The following is a 6,456-nucleotide window of genomic DNA, read 5'->3' as shown; positions in this document are numbered from 1 at the left end:
TTTGTAAGGAACTCAACTCTGTTTGCAGCTCAACTCTCCTTTCTCCTTAATTCAACAGTCTCCTGTTTCCCTTTCCAAAAACTTACAGATTTATCCATATCCAAGTTATTTGTTATGGATTCCTCGTGGGCCAAGATTAGCAAATTTGATATTAACATTAGATTAACATTTATAAAATGTTATTATAACAAAATTTAAAAACTATTTTTAAAATTATCAAAATATTTTATCAATGTAAAATAATGTGTGTTTCTGAGCAGCTGTCAGTTCAGATGATCTTTTTTCTCAGTTCCTCTCCAGCTGTGTGAGGTTTTTGTACGGCGTTGTATCACTGTGTGAACGGCCACGTGTTACTCTGCTGACAGTAATAAACTCCTGCATCTTCAGCCTGAACTCTGCTGATAGTCAGAGTGAAGTCAGTCCCAGATCCACTTCCACTGAAACGATCAGAAACTCCAGACTGACGGCTGGTAGCAAGATAAATTAAGAGTTTGGGAGATTCTCCGTCCTTTTGAAGGTACCAGTGGAGGTTTGAGCCAACACCTGAACTGGCTTTACATCTGACAGAGACAGCCTGTCCAAGAACAACAGACTGAGCTGTAGGAGTCTGAGTCAGGACTTGTTCTCCTGATGAACCTGAAAACATGAAAAAGTGGAGAAAAGTTATCGAGATGATGAACATCCAAACATTAGAGGATCATTTCTTTAACACGGAGAACAGATGGAAGAAGGTCAGTGCTGCTGGTTTCAGAGTTTCTCCATCAGAGCAGAACATCATTGTGGTGAACCTGGCTGCATGCTGAAGCAAAGTTTTCACAGAGAGTCTCACCCTGAACAAGGAGCCCCAGGGTGGCCAGCAGTAGAGTCAGTGACATCATCATTGTGCTGCTGGTGTGTGAGTGACTCTGAAAGGCCTGGACAGCCACTGATCAACACTGGCCTCTTAACAGCTGTGAGCAGAGAGGCAGGACACATATGCAAACACACAGAGTCAGTCAGCTGCAGCTGTTTCCTCCTCGGAGCATCACTCTTCATATTAACATTATTACATGTAGAGGGCACTGAATGGTCTGATAGTGAACTGTGATTTGTGGTTCTGTTATCTAGTTTTGTGTTTTTCTGTGTTCCATAGCAATTATTGATAATGATATTATTACACTCACTGAACACTGAATTACTTCTATTCATCTGCTCCTTAATGTAAATGTATAATACGCTAAGTCCATGACATCTCCTCAGTAAACTTAGCCATGGGGAAATATGGCTGATGATCTGTTCAAACCAAGGATCAGATGGGAGAAGAAAAGTTCTTTAAATGAATTTGAACATGGCATGATTGTTGATTTTAGACATGCTGTTCTGAACATTTATGAAACTGCTTGGATTTTCCCACAGTCTCTACTGTTCACAGAGAACGGACAGGAAAAGAGAAAATGTGCAGTGAGCAGTAGATCTCTGGGCAAAAAAACCTTGTTGATACCAGAGATCCAGGGAGAATGGCCAGCATCTGATTCATTAAAATACTCATCAAGATGTTGTTAAGCCAAACTGATCAAATAACGGAGGCCATACTTTCTAAACGTATTACAGTAGGCTGACAAAAAAGCCACATCTGCCTGTGTCAGATAACAAAAAGGAAAGAATGAAAAACATGGTTAAATCATTTGTGCTCATGAGTCCATGAAGAAATTGTCTCATTCTGTAACATTTTTCAATCTGATATTCAGTCAGTGTGATGTGTTAGTGTCCATGTTTAGGCCTTGTATTTTAAAGCAGGTGAGAAATGCTACGAAATGACAAATAAGATTTCAAGGAAGAAGATGCATCCATCCTGTCTCCCTTTGAATATTCCTCACTGTTCTGTAGATACTGCTGCAGACACAAAGAGCACAGATTTACTTTTAGCAGAAGTATTGGTCATGTTTGTCTTCCACCTCTGTCTATGGTGAGACCAGCTGAGAAGATCATTGGAGCCTCTCTTCCCTCCATCACAGACACCTATTGCACCTGCTGCATCTGTAAAACGCTGCGAAGGACCCCACACACCCTGCAGATACACTCTTCACCCTGCTGCCTTCTGACAAGAGGTACCAGAGCAATCAGGCCCTCACGGCCAGAATGCAAAGCAGTTTCCTCCCCCAAGCCTGACACACACACACACCTTCATACACGACATACACGTATCTGCACATTCTCATACACAGAAACATGCACATCTCCATACATCAAGTTATTTTTTGCACAATCCACTGTCATTGTTGCACTTTTCTATTGTACTGTCTTGTGTCTGTATCTTTCTGTTCTGTCTGGTGTTGCACTCTCTTTGTTTTGTTTTTGTTTGTTTTTTTCAATTTTTGTACACTTGCAGTTTATGTATTCCTGTTTTGATTTTCTGTTATATATGGTATATGTATCAGCATGGTCTTGGAGGAACATTGTCTCATTTTACTGTGTACTGTAACACTGCATATGGTTGGAATGACAAATAAGGCACTTGACTATATCTTCAGTGAACTGTATCAGTCTCTGCAGTATCTTCCAGCTGCAGCAGTCACTTCAGTTTCTGTTCAGTCTGACTGAGGGAGGTTTTTGTACGACTGTTTTTCACTGTGTGAGCAGAAGCTGACTGTTTGGCCAGAATTCACCCTTACAATAATAAACTGCTGCATCTTCAGCCTGGACTCCACTGATGGTCAGAGTGAAATCTTTGTTTGATCCACTGCCCGTAAAACGAGCTGGAATCCCTGATGCTCGATTGCCATAGTAAATCAGAAGTTTAGGAACACCTCCATCTTTCTGTTGGTACCAATATAGGTCTGTCCCACCATCTACCGTATGACTGGTCGTACACTTGATGGTCACAGATCCTCCCACAGCAGAGCTCACTGCTCCAGGCTGAGTCACTGTGATCTGTCCTCTGGACTCTGAGGACACAGAGACAAAAACATAAAGCAGCTTCATGGTTTTGTGGGCTTCATTTCAGAGGGACAGATGTTGATAGAGGAGAGGAGTTTGATTCTCTGGACTTTACCTGTGAAGCAGCAGCAGAGGAGAGTCCAGATGAGGACGCAGATCAAAGTCATGTTTTTGATGAGGAGGATTTCTGTGGCTTCTGTTGTGATGAAGGACAGCTGTCAGTCATCCAGTGTTCAACTCTCAGGACTATAAACTCTCCCAGAGCACTGGAGCATGGTGCTGCTGAAGCAAAGTGCCTCTCTATGGAAATGACTGCAATAGGGAGTGGGATCGATCTGATGATGGTGTTGATGTTCACTGTAAATTATTTCAAAAAGAACATTTCTTCCTCCTTCTATGAAAAATTCAATTCTTTTTATCTTGATCTGGTGGTGAATCAACTGATTTTATTATTAGTTAGAAAGATATTTCAGATTTTGTATAATTATATTTTTGAGTGAATGTATGATTGTAACCTCGTGTCTTAGGTTACAATCATACATAGGTATGTTTTTAAATAGGAGATTTTCTGCAATCCTCTTAAAAAAACATCTCAGCTGAAGGAGAAGACAAGAAAATATTTCAAGAGCAAACCTGAGCCCTACATTGTAATATAATACTAAGTGTTGACCAGTCTGGACTGTGCAGGGTGCCAGTTCAAGCTCAGTGGGTGCGCAGACGACCACATGCCCCATGGGATTAGGGTATCGCTGTCATGGTACTGGGTCTGAGACCCAGTGTTTTGTGTATTTTAGTGCTATTTCGTTGTTTATTGTATTTTTTGGCCGTTTTCCCTGTTTTATTTTTGTTTTATTTTAATTTTGAGTCTTGTGTTCTTTGTTCGTTGTATTAGGTTCACTTCTCCTGTCCCGTCATTATGTTAATGTCAGTCAGCTGTTTCCCCATTTGTTCCCACTTCCCCATATCACCTCCTGTATACAATACAATGCAATACAATTTTATTTATATAGCACATTTAAAAAAACACAGGTATGCCAAAGTGCTTCACAGAATGAGTTAGAGCAATAATAAATACAAAACAGAAAACACAAAATACAAATAAAATATACTAACAGGCGGGTGACATAACTAACCAATAATACACCAGGCGTAGTAGGCACAACCCGAAAGGTTGAAGGTTAAAACATTATAAATATTAATAAAGCAAAAAAGATAACTTACAGTACACCAAAAATGCGGGTTCTAGGAGGCGGGGAAAGCAAGGCTAAACAAATAAGTTTTTCATCGAGATTTAAAAGATTGAATTGAATCAGACGCCCGAATAGCTAGAGGGAGGTTATTCCAGAGGTAGGGTGTGACAGCAGCGAATGCGCGGTCACCTCTGGTCTTGAGCCGAGATCTAGGTCGCACCAGGAGCATTTGGCCTGCTGATCTAAGCGCTCTCCCAGGGGTATAAAAGCTGAGGAGATCCGTAAGATAGCTGGGTGCAGTGCTATTTGTGATTTTAAAAGTGAGCAATAAGATTTTAAAATCAATACAAAATTTAATAGGGAGCCAGTGCAGGTCGGAAAGAACTGGAGTAATAGACTCAAACCTGCCAGTTCCAGTTAAAAGATGCGCAGCCGCATTTTGAACGAGCTGTAGTTTGTGAACAAGGGCAGAATGGAGACCAGTGTAAAGGGAATTACAGTAATCTAATCTTGATGTAACAAAGGCATGGATAAGTTTCTCCAGGTCCTTACGTGGTAAGTAGGGCTTGACCTTAGAGATTAGACGCAGTTGGTTGAAACTCGATTTAACTACAGAGAACACGTGTTTGTCCAACTTGAAGGAACTGTCCAAGACAACACCCAGGTTCCTCACAGTGTCATAAAGGGAGTCAGCAAAGGGCCCAAAAATACCAATTAGTTCAGCCCGAGAGAAGGGAGTATCAAAGATTACAATTTCAGTCTTCTTATCATTTAGAATGAGGGAATTGCTCAGTAGCCAGATTTTAACTTCATTCATACAATCGGAGAAATGTTGCAACGACAACATGACATCCTCAGCTAGTTCAAAATAGATTTGAATGTCATCTGCATAAAAGTGGAAAGAAATATTGTATTTATCAAAGATTCGGCCCAAGGGTAACAAGTATAAAGAGAACAGCATGGGACCCAGCACAGACCCCTGGGGGACACCAGAGGTAACAGGGGCAATGGAGGAGGCGTAGGTACCCATGGTGACAGAAAAGGACCTGTGTGTATTTTTTTCATACACTTGATTAATGAAAACATTCTTGGCAAATGCTTTCGCTTTCGTCCGCCGTATGTATTTAAGTCGGTGTGTTTTCTGTATGTCTGTCATGGTCCTGAGTCTGACCACTCTGTGTTTTGTGTGTATTTATATTATTCTATGTTCTTTGTTTATTCTGTTACATCTTTTGTTAAGGTTTACCATTTGTTAGGGTTTTGTTCTGTGCCTGCCTGCTCCCACTTCTCCGTGTTCGTTAGCGCTTCAGGTTTGTTTTCTTAGTTTTTTCCAGTTTAGGTTTTGTTTAGTTTCCTCCACTCCTCTGCCGTTTCTGTTTGTACCTCCACCTTCTCTATAAAAACTCCCCTGCATCTCAGCTGCCTGCATCTTGGGTCCTCATTAAATTCCACACGGCTCATCCCACGAGCCCTGACAATGTCATTGACAGGTCGTCTGTTATACCACCACAATTGTCACCGTTGTCACAGTTCTCATAGTTTTTTCATAGTTTTCATTTTTGGTTCAGCCCTCAACCCAAATAAAGGCTCGTTTTTTGCTGAAACCTGCAACTCCTCTGTCATCATCTGCTTTTGGGTCCTGTATCAAAAAAGCACAGGCACACCCTGCCGTGACAGAACGATCTGACGCAAGATGGACCCAGTGGATGCTGTTCGTGAGGAGGGTGTCACCGTCTCTGGAACCTGTGAGCATACATCTCTGGCACCTCGGATGTGTGGACAAAGCTTGTGGGAGTAAACACCATGGAGGTGATTCTTCACGGCAATCCCGAACTGCTGGAGATCCCGTCGGCTTCGGCGCTGATCTGCTATCTGGTCCGAGCCAAGGAGACGATCCAAGCCCGGGAGTTGCTGGATTACTCTGCCCACTGCCAGTGGACTGCACGCCTGCCGTTTCTGCTTCGTCCCCACCAGCAGTCCCCGCGCTTGCTGGTTCGGCTTCGTCTCAGTTACGAATCCGTCGCCAGCAGCTCCACTATTCGTGGCTCTCATGCTGCCGTGACATTCAGCGTGCCTGACGCCTGCCAAGCCAATGCTATGCACCTGCGCAGAGTGTGTGTAGCCAAGCCACTGGGGGCTTTTCTGCCATGGCGTCACCAACGACGTCACCGCTTTGTATGCAGTTCGCCACCACAGGCCTCCTGGTTGCCCCCAGAGTTACATCGGTATCAACTGTTAAGCTGTCCACCCCCACAACTATTTGATCGTGGGCTATTGTGTTGCCGACCTCCGGGTCGTCCTCTGGAGCTTCATTGAAACTTCATTGATTTTTGGGCCATGTGCTTTTTGT

The 6,456-nt window shown here is 42.8% G+C and overlaps 1 pseudogene; it reads right to left on the bottom strand.

The window, feature by feature from the left end:
• Window positions 1-328: 328 nt before the first annotated feature.
• On the bottom strand, window positions 329-875 carry LOC147303238 (immunoglobulin kappa variable 6D-21 pseudogene; annotated as a pseudogene).
• Window positions 876-6,456: the final 5,581 nt, after the last annotated feature.

The sequence above is a fragment of the Aulonocara sp. 'chitande type north' Nkhata Bay genome, linkage group LG22 (assembly GCF_057382095.1).
Source record: "Aulonocara sp. 'chitande type north' Nkhata Bay isolate Kocher_YH1m ecotype deep benthic linkage group LG22, A_spYH_male_GT1.1, whole genome shotgun sequence".
NCBI classification, from domain to species: domain Eukaryota; kingdom Metazoa; phylum Chordata; class Actinopteri; order Cichliformes; family Cichlidae; genus Aulonocara; species Aulonocara sp. 'chitande type north' Nkhata Bay.
This window is presented reverse-complemented; position numbering and strand designations above follow the sequence as displayed.